Below are 26,374 nucleotides of genomic sequence, written 5' to 3'. Positions count from 1 at the left end.
TTTAGAAATTTTTGCTGACAAATATCTTTAAGTAGCACCATTACATACCTTAATTAATGACTGAATCAGAAATGTAGTTTATGTTATATTATTGGGTCCTTGTTTTACCCCGGTACCCTATTTTACCCCGGTCTCCCCTATATATATAGATATATAGCTCATTCGAAGGAAGGAATAAAAAGTTGGAGAAGAAAAATAGAAAAGACCTTATGTGGGGAGAGGTGGTACATATATATATAGAGGGAAGCTAGAGGAAAGTGGTGGTGGTATAGATGGAAATTTCGGAAAATTATGCTGGGGCCGTTGGTTTTCTGGCTGGCGGCACGTGCATTTCGCGAATGACCGATCGCTATTAGGGGAACGATGCGGGGTGCTGCGCGCCGGAATGAGAATCTGGCAGAGGGAGGGGAGGAAAGGCTGAAGAAGTAAAGCGAAGTGGAGAGAAGAGGCGAGGCGTAGCAGGACGAAGAGGGAAAAGGGGAGAGGGAGGCATACCACACCGGCACTTAGGCCCGGCTTTTAATCTTCGAGCCTCGAGAAGAGCTCTAATTAGAGCTGGCTCTAGTTCTAGCAAACCCGGACTCACCGCTATATAAGCGCACGAGCTGTACCTTCCACCCCGCGCGCGGCGAGGTGGGGATTTCGATGGGGGCCGGATGGGGATGGGGATGCCAGTGGGCTGGGGGTTACCGGGACTGTTTAGTTTTTAGACCTGTAGTTACAAGCTGTGGTAATTAAAAGCTTGATTAATGCGCGTGTCCATCAGGGGGGAACTAACGAGTAACGTTCCCACCGTGATTTCCGATTCGTAAAATCACTCAAAGACGATTCATTCCAATATATATATATATATATATATTACTATAATTGCTTGGCATGAATAACAGACGTGTCGTTTGATCTTTGTGCAGTGTACAAGGATTTAAAACTATATATATACTTGAATTACACTTATATTTCATAATGCTTTCTCTCTCTCTTTCTCTCTCTCTCTCTGTCTCTTTCTATAGCTACTCGAACTTATTCGTTTTCCGTTTAAAAGTAGGAAGAAAAGAGACGGAGGAGTAAAGAGAAAAAAGAAGTAGATTTTATCGCGAGTGTTACGTGCCGAGACTGGAAAAAGTGACGGCACGCCGGCTTTTATGATGGGAAAATAAAAAGACGCGTCTGAGTAAACAAGCGGAAAACTCGTCTGATTCTATAACAAGCACCTTTGGCCCGTATCTACGGTGCATAACACAGCAAGTACAACAGCGGTCCGCTCGATCTAATACTTCTATGGATTTAGCAACAACCGTTTGAACTCACACAGGCGAAAGGGTCGACACGAACGTGGTTAAGGGTAGTTTAATATCGGATAATTGAATCCGAGCCTGCAGCCTTCCACCTTCCACCTTCCACCTGCCACCTTCCACCCGCCTCCACCACCACCACCACTACTACTACCGCATGGTCGTCCCTGCTGTGTGCTGCTGCTGCTGCTGCTACTTGCTGCTAGTGCTGCCAGTGGTGCTGCTTCGGGAGGGGTCGTATCGTTCTACGAGAGAGAGAGAGAGAGAGAGAGAGAGAGAGAGAGAGGGGTTGCTGGCACAGAACTGGTGGGGAACAACGAGAACTACAGAGGGTGTTGAGAAGCGACAAGAACGGGTTGGAGCTGCTGAAGAGCGAGCAAGACACGATACGGTCGAAACGAGACGGTATCCAGGAGGTAGGGAAATTGAAAGACGAAAGGAGATAGTTGCGAAGAGAGAGAAAGCGCGAGGGGAAGGGAGGAGAGCTTGTAGAACAGAATGAAAGAAGTATAAAAAGAAACGGGAGGCGATCCGAATCGGTCGAATCAGAGAGAGAGAGAAAATAAAAACAAAAGGTTGTTTCTGAGGTGATGGAAGGAGAGGAAAGATGGTGTAGCTGTGATAGTGAAAGACAAGAATCCCCGATAAGAGATGGAAAACTTGTAGCGAGTTATAGGACGAGGATGCCAAATGCTGAGGAAGAGAGAAAGAGAAGGAGAGCCATGGAAGAGGAAGGAGGATAACTGGACGCGAGTGAGCTATATAAGTGAAAGGACGATATGGCAAATGGACAAGGAAGGAGTGCAAGGAATAGGAATTTTCAAGGGTTTCGAGCCAAAGGGTTATACAAGGTGCACGATGAAACCTGAAGAAACAGGAGTGCACGATGAGAGATGAAATTATAGGATTTTAAGTTGTACAGAGGCCAAGGACACTGGTACGAGGTAAACTCGAGTCGAGGATTCGGAGCGCTGGTGTCGGATGAAGAAGGGAGAGATACTGGGCTCGATGGGGTGGAGGAGAAAATTGGTGGAGGGGGGAGGGAGGACCAAAGATCAAGACAAGTTAAAGCGAGACGGCGAGAATCTGACTTAAAGTGGGATGATGAGGTTTGGATGGGGGTAGAGGGCGAGATGATAGGGAAAGGGAAAGGGTAAGACGCAAGAGTGGACAGAAGCAGCCGCTACCCTCTTATTACAAGCCAAGCCACTGCAACGTCCAATGGAAAATGAAGAAAAGAGGGAGAGATGCTCTTCCGGCCCTTTCCTAATTTCTGATACAACGGCAGATCGTTCTGGCAAAGTTCATTGCGAAATACCGCGGCAAGGTCATGCTTCGTTTGCCTCTCGGCCATTACATTTACTGCTGGGTCAATCTCATTATGCGGCATACTAGGAAAGAAACAGAAATGAGAGCAGGAGTGCGCGCGCGCGCGCTAGCAACCGAGCAACGATGATACTCTACCGCGCACTTATAGATCGGGCATAATAAAGCGAATAATCATAAATAATTCTGGATATCGCCAAGCAATGCCATGATTTACCACCGGCAATGAAACGCTGGCTTTTTCTACTTTTTCGCTTTATTGTAACGGCAGCAGTCAGTTTTATTAATATTCATGGTCGGAGGATGGGTAAAGTAAAATGTTACTCGCGCCACAGGATACCAATGCCAAATAAATCGACCATAGGCAATTATGCGAATGCGGGGGAGGAATCGTCGACGGCCACGCGGGCAGGGGATAGGGAAAGGGTAGAAAGGGGGTTGCTTAAATCCAGCCGATATAATGACCTCGCGCGCACACTGTCAATACGCACAATGACGCCGAGAATATTGCACGAAAAAATCATCGACCATCCGGATTTCGTTTAATTAATTTTTTAATTACAAACTCATCCAGACGATTTGAAGCGTGCCAGCCGAAACGCGTGGGTCGACTCTCCTCTGATCAATAGCACCCGATAAGCAGATCCACCACTTTTTATATATCTCCCTATATATATGTTATTCTATATTTTCTCCTTTTTCATCATTCATCCAGTTTGCATAGTCAGGGCTTTTTTGTATCTTTTTAACTTTGCTCTTTTTTTATCTCGATATTTTTGAAATTCTGCATTTGCGCCGAGTACATTGATCGCGGGGACGTATAATTTTTAAAATGTAAAAATATGAAAGAACAATGATGCTACCCAGTGCCCTCTGTTTCTGTATTCTCGAAAACGTGACCCAGCTTGCCTTCTCGACAGACCTCTGCTATACCGACGTTTTACCCTATCGCCCCTCGTGGTCTTTCAAAACTTCCCGACGGTGTCCTTTGAAATAAGAATCTTTACGAGAGTAAGCAATTTTCCTTTGTCAATTTTTGCAATTGGAATACTATATAGTTGGATGAACGACTACCTATCTCTTTTCGAGGCCCAAAAGTCGAGTTTTCAGAGAGAGAAAAATAAATATTTTTCGGTCGAGTGTTAACCCAAAACGCGATTCATTGCACGTGTTTCGAAAATTCAATTGATCAAGAGAGAGAGAGAGAGAGAGAGCAATTTCTCGGTAAGTGCGTCCTGCGTATGTGGCCTCGAGCTGCTTCGCCTCTTTCTACGGGAATTCGTTAAAAATCAAGTACAGGAAGCACGTTGTTGGAAAAAGTAAAAAGAAACACAATTTTCCTCTCACGTCCCTCTCCTTAATTATCCATAAGAAGCTGAAAATTGCCTAATAATTTCTGCAATAAATTTTGTCCCGCGGAGAATCGAACCCCTATTAGATTTTTAGTATACTTAAAACCTACATGAGATACACAAGCAGAAGAAAAACAACAGAGAAGAACGATGTGGCTGTGTGAAAAATGTGAGAAAATTTGGAAGAAAAAAAGTCAAGGAGTCTTTTGTTGTTTCGCGGTTCTAATCAGGTTAGGGTGGGAAGCGAGGGGTGTCTTTGGGGTTTCGGTTGTAGAACATTTCCACTAAAATATAAAGTGGCTTTCGGGTGGCATAGCAATGGGGTGCCTATCGTATGCATTCAGCCAGGGACGCGAACGTGGGAGTGCTATTGATCGACTGGAGAGCCAGTCAACCCTCTCGACCCTACACATATAGGCAAACGTTGCATGTAAAATCATGAATACACATACATGACACAAGCGCAACCCTCTCACTCACACTCGTCTCCCGTGCACTTATAAATGTGCGCCTCCTCCCCCTCCTCCTACTCGTACGAGTGTTCGAACGTGTGTTTTCGTTCGTTTCTCCATGTGTGAGTATATTCCTTCCTATTCCTCCGTGTAAAATCATAAATACACGCAAGCGCGCGTATTTCCTTTTTTCGCGTTAGCACACTCGTAGGTGTGGGACTGTCTATGTTTACTCGTGTGTGTCAATATGCGTGAGTAAACAGTACACGTAAAATTATGCTCCATCGTGTACGTGTATTGCTTTATATTTGTACACGTATGGGTAAACTTTGCATGTGAAACACAAGGCACGAGCAACTGCGCGTGTATGGAACTCGATCAGAAATTTACTCGTGCATCCAGTGGATCCTCGTGATACGTTTCTTCGTCATATCTGCTTCGAAGATTTAGATGGCTCGTCGATATAGTGCGATATATCGAGCTTTCGTATTTCTCTCTCGTTGTTTACGAAATAACCGATGCTGTATAAGAGTATTAGTTTTTCTCTTCTCAAGTATATATAATTATATATCACTAATCCTCGTTACTCGACGCGTCCTTACTTTGTTTGTCATTTCTTCTTTGTATGGAAAAAATGTCCCCGGTGTTTTTAGAGAAATTTCTGCCATGGCTCGCGCACACTTTGAGCAGTGCACGAGTGTGCGAGTACACTCGACACGCTACTTGTGTGTAGGAGCACGTAGATTGTACAAACGAATACGGCGCGAACGGTGAAGGGTTTAATGTTCAACTATAGTCGTTCAGTACGTAATTAAGACTCCGTAATTAGGAATCCATTGCCGAGTACCGTGAGAAGCTTCCAATGCTAAAAATGTCCTCGCAATAAAGCTCGAAATTAAAAGCAATTTATTATATGCTCTTATATTTGCCCTCCTTTCCAAATGTTAATAAATTATAATTTAGTCAAATCCTTTTAGAGATATCGCAACAACTTTATTAATTAAATTTGTTCATGAATTAACTTGATACTGGATGGAATTTAATCAAAGCATTTCTTTCAAAGGATAATGGGATTAATTCAATTTGCAAGTCGAAATTTGAGAGGTTCTCTTGTTATCGATTGAAAGTGTAAAACAGGTGTTATCGCGTTTTCAGTTTTTGGTATAAAGGAAGCGAGTAAGGGACTGAAGCTGCAGGGTACAAAGGCCAGAAAGTGATAAGGATCACCTCGTCCCATGGCTGAGGTGGCCAAGTCCTCGAGAGGGCCAATGATATTGCACTCATCGTGTGAAATTAAATATTAATCCTCTGCCTGGGTAATACGAGGGAGCACAGTGATGCTCAACTCTGATCAAAGGAAATATTAGACTCTATGCTATATTTCTTAGCGCGCGACAGCTAAGATTAATTATTTCTCAACGAGTCCCCCATAACGCTTCAAATTTACCCGTAAATTCTTCACGATTTTTCTCCACTCTCCTCGATCACACATCTTCAGCATTTCGTTCGATAAACGAACCTTCCTGCAATTTTTCCATTCTTCCTTTAAGCAGCTTTTCATGCACGAGTCGCTGATGCGTATAGTTTTAGCAATGTAAACATTAACAGGTGGTGGTCGGAGCTCGACAAGTAGCTGGGTCACATTGGTTCAAAAACTAATCTACCATCATCAATCGCTATGGTGCTATCACATTTAATCGATATATAAACAACAACTACTTACCAGAATGAAGAACAGTGTGACTTTAAGAAGGATCGTCACATGTTTCGCACCCAGTGCTGTCGCTCACTAAATTTCTACTGCCACGTGACTATCAACCTTTCCAATATCTCAATACACGTATACTGTACATAGACTCGTGGCAATAAACGAGAGACAATCTTACAATTACAAATTATCACAATTATGATTATTGCCCACGTTTTTCAAAATCTTTAATTCCGAACCTCCCAATTTCTCATCAAGTTATGACCAATCCGACTCTCCTCGACTTTAAAAGTTCGATATTAATCATTTCAGCTCGGAGACAAATTGTTGCAGACTGTCAAGAGCGACAAGGTTTCTCAACTTGCTGGATCTTACAACTTCGGCATGAGACTCTTCTTCGCGCAACTCTAATCATGCGCTTCAGCCAGCCAGCGTTATTATTATCGGAGCAAAAGTTTAATACGACGCCAACTAAACCTGCTATGGCAAAGCAGAGGAAAAAATTGAATTGGATTACTCTCGAGGTTAGTACGATGGCCAAGATTCCCCCAGTTCTTTTACCGTCACAGTGTTTTCTATATACGAATGACAATAATCCCAAAGCACAACGATTGGCCAAAACGGTTAATACATGCGTTTCGCAGATTGTTAAAATCGACGCATAGGTTCGCATGGACGAGACATTGCAGCTGTCAGACTCCCAGCGTGCTTTGGATCGTCTGGATCGCACATGGAGACGATGGGACGTTTACAGACGTGAATCCGCGTCGGGAGCTCGCGGCAAACTGGCAATGAAAAAGCAGAGGATACCGAGCGTGCGCCTCGTGTCTCGCGACGCGACGCGACTCTCCAAGGATGCGGGGAGAACCTCCAGCTGAGTATGACCGGCGCACTGAATTTCCACCAAAACTCAACTTTCCTCCACTCGCCACTGGCAATCCCCTAAAAGTGCCAAAGCTCCAACTCCCCCTCGATCATGCGTGTCCACGTACCTAACGCGGAAACCTCTGTCTCGGCTTAAAATCTTAAAAAAAAAAAAGAAAGGAAAATTGCTGCAAAATTCAAAAGTACACCGGAAGCAGTATTGCTTCCACCGTGAGTGAGACCCTGAGGAGTGATTGACGTTGATGAGGCACGAGACGGTGGGAGATTCGAAAGAGAAGTGCAGGACGAAGGAGGCGATGCGAGGGCACGTGGAGGTTAGAATGGAAGGGGGGGGGGGGGGTAAGAGTAGGCGCGCGGGTGGCGGATGGAAAAGGTCGTGCGAAAAGTGCGGGAAAGCAGCAGGTGTGAAGAGAGGCGGGGCGTGTAGCGCAAGCGCAGGTGCAAACCACACCTCCCGCAGCTTCGCCAGGGAGGAGCGAGACTGAATCCGCGAGCAGAACCTTCACCGATTGGCGACTCGCACCTACTTGCATTTCAAATCCCCCCAAGATACCTTTCCAAACATCCTACGAAAGAATCCTGTATTAATGCACCTGCGTCCTGTCTCGCGCCAACCATCATCAAGCGATTCCCTTGGAATCATCGCTGCCTCGGATCCTAATTTCTCCCATCAACCTCATCCCCCGTATCGACTGAATTTCAAGACAAACAAAATAAGGCGCGCTCCGAGACCCTATTGCGATATCTATTCCTAGCTGAAACTTTGGCTCAATCGAAACTCATCAAACGTCCTTTCAATAAATCACGAGTTCATCTACAAGTTTTTTTTTTTACTGAATAATTTAACCATTCGCCGTTGTCGTCTTGTTTTCATCAATTTTTTGCTCGACTTCCCTTAAATTTTCATGAATCGCGTGACATTTTACTGGCAGGTAAGCTCCGTTATGTAGGATCGTCGCTGTAAGTAATAATAATAAAGATGCCTGGGGCACGCGTCTTTTCCATTTTGCACGATTAGCGCAGGAACATTTTTCTTGTGTAAAAAGACAATTATATGCTGTTTTAGTGTTTAATGGTGCATGTAATTCTGTAATGTTACTTAATTATTCATTTTTCATTTCGAGCAGTTATATTCTCTGGTTTTTTCCTAAATTTGTTTCCTGCATCCTCTATTCGGACGATTAATTATTAATAATAACACTGCAGTCGGATTTACAAGCTTACAGAACCGGTTGCAGCGTTTCAAATTTCATCGATTTTTTGACGTAGTGTATTAAATTTAAACTTAATATTTTCATTCGTAAGTGAGCTATTCTGAGAAAAGTGAAGAGATATGTGTGAAAAGGCATCTGTCATATAGGCATTTTGAGTATTTCAAAATTAATTAAACTAAAAATTCTATAAAATGAGCTAGTTTGCTCCAACCCAACATAGTAGCTCGAGGTTATTATTATAATTTTTGAATAAAGTGTATATCAAAATATACAAGAGTAATATAGAAAAAAAATCCTCAAATTTCATAGCCTTGCAATTTTTCAAACATTTATTTATAGTGTATTCTCGACGTGTCCGCAGGGTGCTGAGAAGAACAAACTTAAAGAATCTCAAAGAGAGTGATATATTTCAACACTTGAATAGATTTTTATTAAAAAAGAGAAAAAAGGATGAATTAAAGTATATAAAATTCTACTCGCGTTTAGAGGGCTATCCCCTGTGTGAATATGATGGTTGAATAGGCGGCCATTGGTGTGTGCAGGTTGGGCTTATTAGAATAATATAGTAGCTAAATGTGTCGTAGTGAGCGGAGGAGACGGTAGGCTAAATACAAAGGTAATTGTTCGAGGGATTGTTGTTCCAGGTTATTCTTATGTAAATCTTGACCAAGCTGGTTGCGCGCGCATGAATTCTGCCGTAAGCGTCTATGAATATTTGCAGGAGGTAATTATTTCGCCCCTCATGAGGAAATCTGGACTTTGGCGTGTTATTGTAACGCTATATATATATATATATATCGTCCATCCCTTTCCGTACTTCTTCAACTATCCTTCCTTCGTATACGTTTTCTCCGATATCTTTTTGCATATGGTTGAGAGAAAGGATATAATTGCTCCTCTGGATCGATTATACTCATCAATTTCGAATAATCCCTCTTGGTCGTAGTCGGACCTTTCCTTCCTGCAGAGCGGGCGGGCGCGCGCGATAGTTTTAAAGTCAGCTTACAAGTCGCGCTATAAACATGAAAAAGCACACACGCGAGCATTTTAATCTCTCAATGGCCCTGTTCCTTTTCTCCTTCTCTTTATCCCTCTTGAAGTTTCATCCCACTTGAGCGCTGCATTACCTGCTGTTCGCCGATATATTTACATATTTTCGTGATATTTTCCAAGTTAATCCCTTCCTCTCATAGCAAATCCTCTCGTGTCCTCTCTTTTTATATAAAATTCGGCCCCGAGAATTAAATGCGAAAATCCAGCTTGGAATATTTTTTCTTCCTCCCCCCTCCACCCTCCCCACGAGCCCTCCCCCTTATACTGATTCAGCTCTCCGCTAGTTTCAATTGTCAAAATTGCGCGCCAGTTTTCCTTTCCAGCACAATCCTCCTTTTGCTTCTTGCTTCCTACGGGATATAAAGGATTGCGCTTTCGGGAACGGATCACTCCGGTCCAGCGGTTTTCTTTCTCTTTTCTTTTTTTTTTTTAACCCACCGTCGACGTCGAGTTACGGATTTTCACGAACGAACGAGAGAAAATAAACAAGTATAGCGGAGTATAATATTTCGAGGAGAGTTCGGGCGATTGAAGTTGCAATCGCAGGGAATTCTCCGTAAATTATCCTTTTCCTTCAAGGAGCGAAAAGCAGTGTAAAAGGGGGGGGGGGGGAGGGAGAGGTACAGTGAACAAGGATTACAAGTGACAAGAATATTTTTGTCTGGATGAAAATGCGATAACGACTCGAAATTGGCAAATCGACGGCACAGCTGGCGGGTAGAATTGTCGTATTAAAGCTATCGACTGGCGGTAATCTCATTAAGGAAGTCCCTGAGGAAGCTGGAATGGGTTAGGCCATGCATCCCTACGTCTTATCTCGGTGTCTTGATCGTCCGTCTCTCCCCGTTATCGCCGAATCGCTCGTAAATCGAGCATATAAGGACTTGGACTGCTCGTACGTCCGTTCGATTCCAGATCGAATTTGGTCGTGTTCGCTCCCAGATTGGCCCACGATAGCTGCTGATCCTCCGGGAACAAGAATCAGGAACAAGCCCGATCCCCCGATTTGCCCATGTCGCGGATAAAAAGCTTTTAATGGGTGTGAAGGAAATCCCAACTGGCCACCATTTACGCTTTACGCTATTTTTTACTTACTCCTCGTCAAATCAACAAATTCGATCCCTTCCTGTCTTTATTTTTATGTACATGTACGTCTCTATTTTATTTTAATTAACCTATACACACACACACACACACACATATATATATATATATAGAGAGAGAGAGAGAGAGAGAGCAAAGGTCGATGGTGTTGAATAGTAACAAAAATGAAGCCTCTGAAAGTCTTCGAGTTATTCCTGAAATTTCAAAGGTCTCGCGTGAGACGCGAAAGGTCAAGCCGATGAAAGAGCTTCGGCCAATGGGGAATAGGCTTTCATCGGGCATAAAAAATGAGCCGTGGATTGGATGGTATGTAAAAAGAGTTGGCGCTTGGAAAGTTTCAACTTGCGGAATTAGGAAAAGATGGGCGTGCATGTTGGACGGTAAGGGGGCTTGGAGGGGTAGCTGTGCAGGAAAAGGGATTGAAGCTGTAGAAAATGGGTGAGAAAGGGCTGATGGGCTTCTGTAATGGTTTGAATATTAAGCCGCGTTTTCGAGAACGTTAGAAGCTTACCCGCCACTGAGAAGCTGAACAATGACGAGATTTCGCGTGAGCTCACGCGTGTGCGACCACCCAACGCCGAGGCTTCCGCTATATAAAATCACGCTAGAATTCCGAGCGAAATCTGCTGCTTTCTATATAATACCTTTAAAAAAGAACGCTGGAAGTACCGGATGTGTACTTAACTCCGGAATGTAAAATTGGCCAAATGCTCTCCCAGTTAAATACTTGAGCTTTTTCCGCTTTTTTGTGTATGTGTGTGTTTCCTTTTAACTTCATATATTCCTTAGCTTCTTTTATTCCTATAGGCCACATAGCTTTTCCTTGGATCTATTTTTCATCTCTCCTATCGCGCGTAGTTTCCTCTCCATTTTTCGACTATTTTTCCATCTATTTGTTTCTCCTCTCTCCCACTCACTTTCTGAGCCATTTGCATTCTTCGCTTCTTCGCTCCAATTCACTTTAACAATGAAACTACATTCCTCTGCATTATTTTTTGAATAAATTATTTGATACTTCTATCAAAACTTTGCTTGCATATGTGTGTGCACTCGGAAAAGTAATATTATCGTTACAGTGATTAGCAAGTAGTCATTTAGAAGATTATTATTAATATTACGAAGGGCTTGTAGCTATTTTGTCATTTATTTTATCAATAGAATGAAGCAACGTTTATTGTTTATAAATAAATAGGACGATATATTGGTTCTTGGATTATATGAACAGAGAATTTATACAGACATTTAATAATGTTATGTATAATATGAATATGTTGATATAACATTAATATATCTTTTGAATCTATTATAAATGTGTTGTAAAACAATACATTTATTAATATAGTGTTAATAAGACAATTATATGGAATAAGTTTGTATTTACTACTAAACTCACCGCAAATCTAAAAAAGTATTATTTTAACACAAAACGCATAGTTATTTATACATATTATTATGTATGGTTTTTATATTATAAATTTGTGTAAGTGTAATACACACACACACACACATTACAAAGCATGATTGGCTAAAAGAATAAAACTCTCAAACAGTAACGTGTTATAATTACATAAATTTAAAATTCGAATAACACATTTCATAATGTGTCTATACAAATTAAGAATATGCTTTTGTGTTATAATATATTATTTGAATTTGCGCGGTGTAGTCTTGGCTTTGAGTATCTTGATTAATATTGTTAATTACAAACACTGACTAGAGAAACAATATAATAATACACACAATAATAAGTTAATTTATCGATGTATTATAAAACCGATGGACTTTTTAATAAGTAGTAATGTTAAAGTTAGTGAAATAGATTAATTAAATAACAATATTTATTATCAATTCATACACTATTTATGTATTACATGAATAGCATGTATTGATTAATAAGTGTATTCATTGATTGAGAGACAAACATTTACTCAGTACAGACTCCATAAAACAGGTTACTGATTGGATTTTAATAATCAACCTCATTGTCTTAATGAACATTATATAATAGATATTATATATATTATCATGTCCTTTATCGATGTGAGCATAGGCAGAAAAAAAGCGAACTATATATATATATATATATATATATATATATATATATATATACCTAAGCAAAAACATTACTTTCTAGGCCCTAGAATATGATCCACTGCGTAAAAAGTAAAGCAAAGTTTTATCAGCTGAAACGGAGCGTCAAATTGAGCTCAACGACGATTTTTTTCGTATCGGATCAATCTTCGCGTTAAAAGCCTTCGCTAAACTTTCGACAGCTCCCGTTTACGCCGTACCGCAGAAGAAAATGGTCGATAACTTAATTAAGACGTCGGAACGGAAATTAATTGATCAAAGCTGCAATCTCAAATTACTCATGATTGATCAATGCTCAACATTTACCGCTTTTCGATTGTTTGAAAAATTCATCGTGCAGTTGGACGAAGGAAAAAAGAAGGACTCGTAGAGAGAGAGAGAGATTAATAAAAAGGGTTTAAACTGGAGTGTATATGAAAGAGCTTTTGATCAATAAGATATGAGATTGTATTAAAATACCGTAGCACGGATATTATGTATAACACGCAAGGATTTTGGAATTATAAATTTAATAGTAGGCAGATACGATATAGGTATATATGTATAAGTAGAGAAGAGAGGAAGGAAGGAAGTTATATTAAATTATTACAGGCAATAAATTCGATGTAAATTAGAGTTTATGGTATAGGAAACAGTTTCTTGAACGAAGCAAAGCTAGTATATACGAGCAATTGGCATTGGTATTGGCTCGTGGAAAATCGTGCGGGAATAGAGTGGGAGGGAAGATTCCGATCTATGGAACTATCATCAACGCGTATAATGCCAGAGAGACGTATTCCAGTTCACCCTCTATCGAAGTACTCGCGCGTAATAACCGCGGACGGTTTGTTCCTGGTATTTCCTGGATCAGATTAGCCCACCCCAGGAAAACGCTACGAGGACTCTAAGAGAGAGGAGGAGTGGGGAGGTGCATGGCAGCGAGAGAATTCAGAAGAGTGGCTGGCTGGGCTTGGTTGGGGGTAGATCTTATCGGTTTCATGTTAAAGAGGAAGCGATTCCCGAAGAGGGTTCCTTCCAACGATCGTCGATCGGCCGATTTTAGGTGTCGCGTAAAACGGCTCGATTAACTTTCGCATCCCCCCCCCCCCTCTCTCTAAACCCTCACCCCTCCTGCAACATCCCATTCTACGTCCAACTATCCAACTGATAAACCGCTAAGCACCAAACTCGACAATCCAGATATTTAGCCTCTCTGTTAATTTTCTCGAACGGCGTGTGCACGGGATATGTGACCAATGTAATCGCGAAATTAAATCTCATCGTACAAACGAGTCGATTTGATCGAATTAATTAGACGCTTGATGCAAATCGGACGAAGAGCCGTGCAGTCTTCTTCGAGAGCGAAGCTAAGGGGTGGTTGGAATTATTTGTCTCATTGCTATGGGGATAATTTGTTTATTCAGGGCTACACGGGTCTGGGGATGACGATGCTGAGGAATTTCGTGTAAGAGTTTAACGGATAAGGATGGTTTTAGGGGATTGGAAACGGGGGGGGGGGAAGTGGTGTAACAATGAAGAGTCCTGCTGGACAAGAGCCGAGAGAGGGAGAGGGAAAGGAGAGTCTCTCCTAACGGCAGACTGCTGCAGAGGACTCGGTATGCGCAAGCAGGGCATAAACCGAGACAATAGCTGCCTCGGGCCATTCGAGATGACCGCCATTAGGCGGCTGTTCCTCACTTCTCTCGTACCACGTAGTCCGAACCTCCTACTACACGTACCGTCCACCCTTCGCTTCCCCTAAAACTGCACTGTCTGTAGCCCCGAGCGCCACCGCCGTTAATCGGAATGCACTTGCATCACGCGCATTACGAATTCTCTCTTCTTCGATCCACTCTATTCATAATTAACGTCTACCCTACTGCCCTCCAAATTTCCCTATATACGCTATGCATGCACTCGACTTTCATTTTTTCTTTACAAGGTCACTATATATATATAGGTACAGTGCATATTTCCAGCGAGCAAATTTCTCGCCAGAGTCCACTGTATCGAGCATCTTATATCGCAAGCTGGAATGCGTTCCAAGGGCGAGATATATTTTGACGAAAGGATGCAATGCAGTTGGGAGTAACGTGGGAGGGTTTTTTCACGACGGTGCGAAGGGGGAAAGGTACGCGAAGAAAGCTGATTCTACGAGTAAGTAATAAGCACCTGACCAACTTCGGAGCGTGGATTTGATTCATTTGCCGCGGTAAGTACAGACCGCGTCGACCTCTGCTCGCCGCCGCAGGCTTTTACCCCTCCCCTCCCCCTCCCAGTTATGCACCTTACCCTACCATGCCATGCAGCTATCGCTCTGCCCTTTTCTTCCTTCCTCGAGAATACTCTTGCAGCGAGGTAAAAAAATGTTGAATCTTTGCGAACGAAGCTCCGCTGAAAACGCGTTAGAATTCTGCTTAGAAAAATATATAGCTTATATACACCTTGAGGGAAATTAATATACGAGAGATGAAAAAACGAGGTACGTGTTATCCTTTCAGGAATAACATTTCGGATATATCCTTAATTCAAGGGACGCTCCATTTGATCTTTAAATACGCCACGCGTTAAGGTATGTTTTTCGCGTGGATGCAGCGTGTGCTATATATAGTATATATGGGGATAGAAAAGGAAAGGGGTAGTGGGAAAAGGGAAAAGGAAAAAGGAAAACTAGTGCCCTCTCTCTGGAGAGTGGTTGTTATATAAAAGAAACGGGAGAGACTCGTTTTTAATTCATCGCTATCAGTCCCGTCAAAACTTCCTACATTCGCCCGTCAAACGTTTTTCCCGTCGAGTTTCCCGCCGTCTAACGCCATGTGCTTCCGTATACGATTGACGGCTCTTATCCCACGGAAAATGATAACCCATGGCTTTCTTCCTCCTATATATATATATATATATATATATATATACTTTGTCCACCCTCCTCAATCACTTAATCCTCGCACACGCGAATAAACAATTCACTTTATTAATATTATTCTTATCAAACTTCTTTGATAACGGTAGATCCTGCAACGATAGAATTTTCCATTTTCACTCTGTGTATATACCACCTCGACGCGACGGAGTTTCGAGGTTTTTAAGACGCGTGGCTGGGCAGAATTTGTATTTATGATTGGGAGAAAGACGATATAGTACAGCGGGAGAAATATTCGCGAGAGTCACGTATGTCTTGGGTGGTATTTTGCAAAATTCAAGGTGATTCGGCAAAAGTTCCTGGGTGGGCACTAAACGGCCTGTAACGGCTTGGTGTAAATGGAGCACCCTTGGCAAGCTTTAGGTGCGCTTTACTCCCTCCGCGGAAGCCCCGGAATATTTCACGATCCCGCGAAACGATCGCGCCAACTACGCCAGGAGACTTTATCGCGAGCTTCTCTTCCTATAAGACTCTGCAAAAATAACTTTTTCTTTTTACACCCAACCACCTCCTCGGTAACATGGTTATTTCCTGCATTTCGATGACGTTCCTGTGAATCGACGCGTCAAAACAGTTCCTCGATGGTTTAACTTTTAAATTCTTTATTTGTATATATATAACGATCATTCGATGAATATGGTTCGAGACTCTGACAGCTCTCAACGTGTTTATATATATATATTATATATAGCATTTGATCGTACGACAAATGAGCGTTTCGAGGGTTCTTGAAACGAACGAATGTTTCTTGGAAATAGCTAAAATTTGTGGTATTTATTTGTTAAAATTTAATAGTCGTTGTATAATATATAGTGGAATGTAATTAACGGTCAAAGTCACACTCGGCAAATGCAATTGTGCCGTGGAATTTCGAGACAAAAATCCAGTGAATTGAGTTTGGAGTAGAGTTTGAGTTGGAGGAAGAAGAGGGAGCATAAAGTATAAAGCATAAAGCAGGTAAATTCGAGGGGCGCCACACTTGATAGGGGCCCGAGCCGAGCCGAGTGGATAGGAGAGCTCGCTCTATCGTTTTAAGTACGCGCCCGCGCGCGCTGTTAAATGTTCTGATGCCGAATATTCACCGTCGCTTTATTCCCCACCGTCATAAACTCCCGATTAAAAAAAAAAAAAAAAAGAAAAGAAAAAAGAACAACTCTTCAGAAAACTGAGAAATTCCCAAATTTTCGTACAAAGCAAAATTAACGTGAAATGTAGCTTGTGTACTGGGAAAATTAAAGCTATGCTTATGAGAGACAGGTAAATTCTCAGAGCGAGATATTAGAGATTCTAATTGAGCGTAATAATCAATCTGGGTAAAAAGAAAATTGATAAAATATTTAAGTTAAAAATTGAAAATGAATTAAAAGCGATTTCTTCGTTCAAATTAGCGCTTTTATCTGATATATTAGAGCGTATGAATTTGATATTTTCTCTGTTTCCTCTCATTTTCCTGTTTTCCGAGTAACAAGCGTTAGTCCGTTAATTCGAGCAACTTGGCATCGTCGAGTGGTCCGGTTTTTTCTTGTTTGGCCGATTATCGAAGTAATCTGGAGGATAAAATAGGGGTGGGAGAGAGAGAGAGAGAGAGAGAGAGAGAGAGAGAGAGAGAGAAGTGGTTGAATAGAAGAGGAGGAGGAGGAAGGGGTCTGGGGGTATGAACGGGTTGAGGGAAGTGAACTACGGTGGTGAGGAATGAAAGGGGTTGTCTCTTGGAGTTGCATTATGGGACGCGCGAGAGCGTTTTTAACGGTCCTCACCCCTATCTCTTCTCTCTCTCTCTCTCTCTCTCTCTCTTCCTCCCCCTAATCGGGAGTTTATGCTCCAGAAATAAAACGGAATATTCGGCAACATCGGAACATTTAACTGCAGCGAGCGCTTGAAACGAGTGCGCTTTTATCCATTTCACCGGTAGAATTTGCACCACTATAGTTTTTCCCGAAATATTTATAATTCGTTGAAACGGTTTTTGCTATATTTATCGCGCGCATTTTTATCATTCAGCCTTGATTAGCTCGTTGAGAGCTACGTCCGTTTTTTCGGGATCGGCACAATTAGAGTGTTTTCTTTTGAAAAGAATTTTGCAAAGATAAAAAGGGGAGAAAGGAGAAGAGATTGGTATCTATTTAAGTGCAAATTGGAATAGACGCTTTGGCAAATAAACTAGCGAGCAGAGGGAATTTGGGCTACTGGCGTTAGTTCCTGAACGAATGCGCATCAAGCCCCTTCACCCTCCGCTCCCTGGTTTATCCTGAACAAATTCCTGTAGCCAGTCTCTGGTCAAAATCCAGGCGTGCCTATCTTGTTACTGGCTAATTAATTAGTTCCTTACATTCCGCTGGAAAAGATCGCCAGAAGCACGTTCCACTCTTCGAATTAAGAGATTTCATCACGAATCTTTCTCGTATATATATAGGAAAAGCTCTTGCAAAACTTATGCAAAATACACTCGCATGAATCGATTCATCGATCATTTTTATATATTCAAATACGTTATTTCCAATATATTCTATATTCTATTAGCGAAATTTTTGTCATGCGATAATTAAACGTTTTCTACAGAGTTTGGTTCCTTGCCAGAATAACTCGAAGAAACGAAGAAAATATTTTTGCAAATGGAACAATTTCTACGTCTCTCTCAATATTTTGCTAAAGATAACCGAGGGAGACCCGAGCAGTGACTACAATTATCGTAATTACACAATTATAATAATGACAGGTAGTGCTTAATTTACTTATATGCTAATCCCACATATACTGCTGTCTTACAGAGGCCACCCATACTGTGGCTTATGAATTATTAATTGCTAAAATTCTTCTGGCCATTGAAAGACAGGGTATTAGAGTTGCAAGCACGAAAGAAATTTGCCAAAAATTTTTATGTAGGAATATAATATCTGATTTTTTAATCGTTTCCGAATGCTCGCCACAGCTACAAAGCAATTAACAATATTTACGAACTCACGAAATTCAGTAAATAGAGAAACGGGTAAAACGATGCTGATATGAAAAAGTATGGCTATAAACAGGAATAAAAATATCAAATGCGGTAGGTAGATTTAAAAAAATGTATAAACGTGTTGGCAAATATATATGTAACGTATATCGGCGTGTCTATAAAAGCTATACAGATGTAGTGTTGCGGGTGTATGAATGTGGTATGTATATATATGTATGGGGATGGTAGTTGGACCCGCGAGGCTTATCAGGATCGAGAGAATCGTGAAAATCAGGGGAGGGGGGAGGGATTGATTTTGACGGGGGTTGGGGGTTGTGAGGGGGGAGGGGGAGGGAGGGACAGGCTTTGTGAAATGAAACCTGCTCGAGCCATCGCCATTAACAACGATAAAAATAATCCAATCCGACGTTTGTTTGATCTAGCAGTTCCGGATGCATGTATATTTCACGTGCGAGCTATTCGTTGCTCTTGCTGCGCTGGCTGATTACGCTTCGCGGCTGTTTCACGCGTGCAATAGAAATCAATGATCGATTAAAAGGTAAAGCAAGGAACTGCGGCAATAGCAATAATAACGTGCAACGTTGCCACCACCACCAATTCGATGAAACAAAACGATCGGTGGAAAACTGGTTCCTTCCAGTATATATATATATATATATATATATATATATACGCAACGATCTCCTTCCAACTAAAATACCTGGCCTCTGAGGAAATACCTCTCTAACCAGCGATGATCTTCATGAAAATTGCTTGCTCATTAAAATTCCTCTTTCTTTGCTTATATGTAGACACGAACGACTGGCAGGAATTATTTAAATAAAATACTCACTCTCTCTTTAATTAGAAACGAAAAGGAGATGCTTGTTAGTTGAAAAATTACTCGACTGAGATCTCGGGGTCGTCCAATCGCGAATAAACTTTGCCTTTCTCAGCGTGCGAGTGTATATAGATAAGGATAGATGTGTGGACGAGGATGACTCATCGGATTGCTTATAAAATTTCGAAAAAATTATTCGAATTAACTTTGCTTCCTTCGGTTCGATAGAATATTGTAATCGTTTCGAGCGAATCATAGTTAGAGAGAGAGAGAGAGATGGAGTGAGAATTAAAGGGTGGATGCAAAGAGGAAAGGAAGAAAAGATGGTGGTATAGTGATGGTAAAGAGGAAAAGAGACAAAGAGAATTTGGTTAATTAACTATATAAACGTACGCACGCTCGGAGGACTAATTACTTACTTACTTACTTGTCTAGCATGCTTGCTTAATTCGAGACACAGAGAGAGGTCGGCTCTCATTTGCAATCGTAAAGTGGAATTCGTGCAGGAGGCATTAAGCCGAAAGCGTGCTCGCGAGGTTAATTGCAAATATAATTAGCGGTTCGAGTCATAAGCACGGCCGTTCGTATTTGAATGACTGTCTTTCCCCTACCCACCCCCCCCCCTCTCTCCACCCCCCCCCACCCCTCCACAACCCTTTCTCATGCCATTCTCACGACTCCGATTGTCTGCCGAGCGAATCTGGGAGGGTACGTGGCAAAAGTAGCAAAACTCATTGCTAATTATCTGTGGAACGCCGTTTAATTAAGGTCGCAGTAATGACGGAGGTATCCGGGAATAGACACGAGCCCTGACTTGCATGTATGGGTGAGTCTTCTCGAAGATTGTGCAAGACGTGTTAAACGGGTTAGTCCGGATGGACTATGGGAAACTCGACTTAAACTTCGCCATGCAGAGACCACGTAAGGGAATGGAATTTTTTCTACCGTCTTTTCAGGCCCCACACTCGCGCAACGATACACAATCAGGCCTCCGCTCCGCTCCGCGTTCCTCTCTCAAATCATTCGATCGGACGTCTCATTAATATGCATTCCACTAAACATTTCGCTGCTTCGACCGATTAAACACAACGAATGCTGCTCGAGGAATGATCTACGGTGTATATATATAGATATATGCTTCGTTATACAATTTATGAAATTCTCACACCACCTTGTATAATGTGAAGATTAAATTAAATTGATTTAAAAGATTATTCTTACACGTGGCTTGCAAACTTTGGTTTCTTTCAGGCTTATATTGTATAGATATACAATATAATAGACGCATAGAGGAGGATCTAGAATTTTTGACGAGCAGTAGACTCCCAACCGCAAATTGAAAATGCAATTGACGAATCGAGTTGCGAAACTATGGCGTCAGAGTATAGCGTCGCCTCTTTTCCTTTCTCCTCCCTATCTTCGTATTGTCTTTTTTATTTTTTGAAAAATTGGCCGAGCTTCCTCAAATATTTGACTATTTGTCTTGCATTGGCAAGATTCCTGTTGACACGACATGGAACCATCGCATTTTTGCCTCCAATCGAATTATTCACGACGTCTCATTGTCCTCTACGAGCCGATATATCGATTAAGCGTTTCAATTCCGTTCATTTACCTCCCCCCCCCCCCCCGCTCACCCCTTGACCATCCGCCTGCTCCCCGACCCCAAATCGATTCCGCTCGATTGTTTTCGCCACCGGAAGTCGATTTGGGGCAGATCCGAACAAAGAAACGGCTTGTTCGCATCAGCCGATCGGGATTGGACATCAAAAGTGTCGCTATACCATTTAGTCCACACAAAAGTATGTTTTGCCCAAGGTAAATCGATTGAGCAAATTATTCGACAATACTGCTTTCTGTAATATTTTATGCATCCATTCATATTCCGCAATTATAATCCGCTTACAAAAGCGTATAATAATGAACGAATTAATTTAGGGAGCCGATTTTGGTCGACGAATTCATCGCAGTTGTTAAGAAATAAACGCGTATTAAACCCTTATTACTAATTTTTTTTTTTTTTTTTTTTTTACTAGAGTATTCAGCTTTTTTAAATTGTTTGTTTGTTTTTTGTTTAAACATCTACCGTATACCAGTGATAATAACCGAGTGTACTGAATAAACCATTTCCGTGGTATTTACGATGTGAGCATTTTCTCCTTTACTCCTTCGGTCGAATTGATGTGTGAATGATTAATAATAGATAAAATGCCATGGTGCTCAAAGGTCCTGCTCCCACAGGACCAGATACGTCTGACAAGGCTACAAACTCGTCTAAATAAAAAAGCAGCGTGCCACGGAAATACCTACGTTGATATTTCTTCGCGTAGATTCACCTCTGACAAACTGGAGCCTGGCATTACTAACGTACAAGTAAACTCATTTGTTTGAGATGTATAAATGTAAAGAAAATTGCAAGAGAATAAAGAAAATTAATAAAGACAATTTTTCAGTGTACAATATTATGAAAATATGCATATACGTATACATATAGATATGGGTTTAAAGGAAAAGAATAAGGAGAAATGGAAGGTTTGTAAAAATAAGCTGTAGCATGTTGATTTAGGAGTTATGGGAGCAGTAAATTTTAACGTAGGGCCAGCAATTTGGCAGTAATTGGGAGGAAAAAGAGGCAAGGATTCGCACACATCTTTAGGGTGAAGTAGCCCATAGCGAGCAAGGGGTGATTAACAGTGGAAAATATTCGGTGGAGCTCGACTTGATTCGATTAAACTGCTCGGTCCGTGTATTTGCCTTGCTGAAGAATTATTACTCTTGCCCAGGACATTTGGTCCTTCGGGTCCCAAAGGAAATGAAAATATCACACAATCTCACGGCTCTCGGTGTACAGAGGTAGCCACGAGATGAAGCAGGAAAAACATTGAGAACAATTTGGCAATTCCCTCAGTCATAAAAGGAAATTGGTGGCATTTAGATTCGCACGGTACGAAAAGATGCGTCAAGTCGAATGCGCAGTGATGAGAAAGAGAGTAGAGCGAGGAGAGAGGGGAACGATGAGTCTGTTTGCTCCTATAGCGGTAAAACTAACGTCCGGAGAACACATCGAGTTCTCTCTGCGAGTCCTGCTAAAAGGAGGAATCCTTGCCGAAATGAAAATTTCACATTCTCGCTCGATTCGCTGAGATTCGAAAGAAGATTTGCTGTTGTGGGAGTTTTAAGGGCAGCCGAGGGGGGATGGAGGGGTAGTTTCAGGGGGTTCCTGGTCCGCCCCTTTCAGCTTCCGGGAGCGTCGCGTCGACGCGTGTACGCTTAATCGGATAAAAAGGCTCCCGTCGGTGAAGGAAGGAAAAATGAGGAGCGCCTCCTCTCCCGTGTCACGCTTGCCCACCGTTGAAATAAACGTCCACCTCATTTTCCCCGGATATCCCGAGGATCTCCCAACCTTCCTCTCGATCTCTCCTTTTCGATCGACCGCAAACGATCGTCCACCTTCGTCCTGTTACTCGCGCGATAAATTCCGATTGGCACATGTTCTCCGATTGGACGAGCCAACAAAAAACCCACTGGCAAAAAACGCGCCATTTCATTTACGAGCGGATAACTTTGCGTAATTCTTCATTTTATTGGCGAGGGTGCGGGAGCTTGCACCGAGATAATATATATAGCCATCGACACAGCCGTATCGAGAGTAGTAGAGTCGCTTTCTCTGCTTTAACCTCTCTACTATATATTGATATAGTTTACGCGTTTATCATACGAGTCAGTAACTATTTCATAATGGAAGCTATAATATAATAGGCTACATTTATTTAATAAAGCTAATGCAAGTTGAACTATATAACGAGAACGAGTCGAACTCTAAACGAGATTGGCGAATCCGGTGATTCGAGTTCCGAGCGGGTCCTCGGTTGACCATATCGGCATATATCGAGTGCCTAATCGAGAAACGACTGACGACAGTTTTAGATAACTTTCCTTTCCTATCCCGGTCCGATCCATTAGTGTAATTGCAATTTATTTAGTAATTACTTTAATTAGGGAGCAGCGAGCTTTACGAGATTCGCCGAACACGGAAGAAGTGTCTGTAAGGGGAAGAAGCTTCCCCCTGATAGGAGTGCAAAGGGGGAGGGGAGGGGAGGGGGTAACGGAATTAATTAATGAATTAGCCTTAAGGGATGAGGCGTAAAAACAAGCGGAAATTGGGCTGACGCGCGATTAAACTAAGTGGACGAGGAACAAGTTACAGATTGACTGGAGGACTATCGCTGTAACTACCTTGAAAGAAAACTTGACGAAGAGCCTGCCAGAAAAAAAACTGACTGATCGTCCGCAACGTCCCTTCCTTAAATCTCCTCTCTCCTTTCTTTTCTCGCACCTTCACCCTTCCTACCCTCACTTTTTCACTTGCCCTCCTCCCACCGTGTTTATCCTTATCTCGTAGAGTCTACAACACTCCATTTAAACTCGACTAAACCTGCTTAACGTTAGTATTATTACAATTATCAATGAAAAGTTGAAGGACTTTATTGTTGACGAAAAGAAAGTTGACGAAATTTCCTCGATATAAATCTGACTTTATCGAATTTTATTATACTTCATGCTTATTCCTACAATATAAATTGAGACATAATATTTTCCTTTCTGAACCTGCTTAACTCTAGCATTATTACAATTATTTACAATTATCAATGAAAAGTTGCAGGACTTTGTTGACGAAAAGAAAGCTGACGAAATTTCCTCGATATAAATCTGAGTTTATTGAATTTTCCTCTGCTCCATGCTTATATTCCTACGATATAAATTGAGACGTATTATTTGCGTTTTGGCACGCTGCTTCGGCATAAGCTGTCATGAATTGAAAGAAGCAAAGGTAGAAGCAGGAAGTGAAGTAGAATGAAGCTGAGAAAGAGGAAGCGTAACCGATCAGAAGCATCGCTCGAAACCTCCTATAGCAGTAGCACCCCCAGCGAATCTCTCTCGCAGCATGAAAAGAGTCAAACGTGACAGACATAATTCCCCGGTAAGCAGGACTTAAGGGGGTGGCTGTGTTGCCTTACGCAAAAACACCTGTCGATTCTCACAGCGAAATATTACCACTGCGCGATATAAATAACATATAACGCAAATGTTCTCGGAAATCCCCGTGAAACTTTATATACATATATATATCTATATATATATTCTCGTAGGAGATCCAATGAGAAAGCATAAACGCGCAATAGAAATGTTTATTTGGAGAAACTGAAATTTATCTCGTTGAAGGAACGAAAAACTGGCGAAATGAACCGAGGCACATTACGTTCCATTTAGTTAACCAGACGGTTTTTAAAGTTCTTGGCTCTGGTGCTCGCGTTGTGTTGAAACTCGTTGCAGTAGAGGAGTAACGTGGCACATTGAGGTAGGAAAAAAAGGCCGCGAACTTGTGTTATTCTTGGGCGAAACGTTTGGGCGAAATAAAAGATAATATAAGCAGAGAGATGGAGAGGAGGTGTAGGAGTGAAGAGAAGAGAGAGGGGGCTGGGGGGTGGATAAAAGGGGTAGTAGAAAAACGGGAGGCAGTAACACGGTTAATTAATTATGCTCGTAGCCCTTTTGGTGAAGAGAGCAGCGGAGTCTCCTCTAATTTGAGAGTGGAAATTCCGCTAAGGTGCAACTCATAGCCAAATGACATAATTCGCGTGCGGCCAGGGCAATTGGCAGTAATTAAAGCGGAGCCCGGGGGGCCCGGGACATGAATGAAATTAAGGTGGGTAGCGAAGATGGCCGTTTACACGAATGCCCGTCTAGCTGGACCCCACTCTGCGCACCCCCTCTTTTCTCTGCCCAACACAATAAAATGAATTTGCATACGAGACAACTCGTCCGATCCGTGTCCCGTTCACCGCCGTCGCCGCCGACGCCGTCACTGACGCCACGTTACGTTACGTTACGTTACGCTACGTTATATGTTACGTGTTGCGTCGCGCCTCGCCATCCCATAGATACCACAAGCCTTTGATACAACCGTTCACGTTTTCGTTGCAGCAAAGCAAAAAATTCTCTAAACGAACACTCTGCCTGCTTTTATCCTGCCCCTTCTCTCTCTCTCTCTCTCTCTCTCTCTCTCTTGGACTCTATTTTTCTTTCTCGGCGCGAATGCCTCTTTACTCGCTTTCCGATCATCTCTCTATTATCTATACTACCGGCTGACTCGTGCACGCTCGCTTATTTTCATTCCACGACAAAAGCCACGCGCCTGTTTAAACGCGCTACTTTGACGTACATAAAAAAGCCACAAAGTAATTCCATGGGTTTCGTATTTGCAGCTTCTCCTCTTATATAGTCCTAGAGTTTATAAAGTCATATAGGGGAGACCGGAATCAATTTTAACAAAACGTGTCACAGTTTTTTCCGAGAATCCTACTAGTGTTAAAAATGTCAAAAAATTCGTGAAACTTACTTGTTGGATGTCGGAGGTGTGTCGGGTTGAGTGGTCCGGGACTCTAGGGCCGGTCGTCTCGCTCCGGCACGGGCGCATTCTCCGTCTCCTTTCCTCGCTCCCTACTTCTACCCAATGCCGCCAGATGGCCGCCTCGCGGAGCGTTCTCGCTCATGAGATGTCGCCTACACAGTACGTAAGTACTCCAGCCGCACCAGTCTACGGCTCGCTCGAACTTCTTGAACTTCGAAGTTCGAAGTCCGAACTAGGCCCGTACTGCTCGGCTCCAGGACCCTATGCTTTCTATTAATATTTTTGGTTAACCCTTCTGCGATTCCACTTGGAACTGTAGTCTTTTCCAACCCATCCTTACTCCCCTTTTCAATTTTTACCGGAACTATACCGGGTCAATTCTCTCACATTACTACATGCCTAGAATGCAAATATATTTTTATTGAAGTGATATTTTAATAAATGCATACGCAAACAATTAATATAGTACCATGTGCAAGTTATTACATTCAACACCACAAAGGTGTCAATTTTAACACCGATTTTCAATTATAAAATGATGCGTAATTCTCATAATGCATGGATAAAAGAGTAGTTGAAGATACTTTGATAAACGGAGTATGTTATCTATAGGTTAACATGTATTAAAAAATAAAATTTACTTGTAATTGATTAAAATAACAATTATTGACTGTTTCATAAAAATAAAATTCTTGTCACAAAAAATATTTTTATTTCTTGTAAGATTTTAACATTTACTTGATCAGAACGATGCTTATTGCAATATATAATGAATCATTATTGGCGCGATATAGAAACTTATATAATTTT

At 41.9% G+C, this 26,374-nt stretch overlaps 1 protein-coding gene across 2 annotated transcripts in view; it reads right to left on the bottom strand.

Annotated features, from left to right (window-relative positions):
• Positions 1–25,648, bottom strand: part of LOC136783406 (LIM domain transcription factor LMO4.2) — a 159,659-nt gene extending 134,011 nt beyond the window's left edge. The window contains exon 1 of one of the 2 annotated variants that reach the window (XM_066743540.1): positions 25,553–25,648. The gene's annotated coding sequence lies outside the window, so the exon portion shown is untranslated. Of the gene's footprint in view, positions 1–6,145; positions 6,824–25,552 lie in introns of those variants that run through there. The other variant, XM_066743541.1, reaches the window with a different exon arrangement.
• Positions 25,649–26,374: the final 726 nt, after the last annotated feature.

This window comes from Prorops nasuta, unplaced genomic scaffold (genome assembly GCF_024137725.1).
Source record: "Prorops nasuta isolate Cenicafe-Biocafe unplaced genomic scaffold, Cenicafe_Pnas_1.2 PNAS00033, whole genome shotgun sequence".
Taxonomy (NCBI): Eukaryota; Metazoa; Arthropoda; class Insecta; order Hymenoptera; family Bethylidae; genus Prorops; species Prorops nasuta.
The sequence above is the reverse complement of the archived record's forward strand: the minus strand, read 5'-3'. Positions and strand labels throughout refer to the sequence as shown.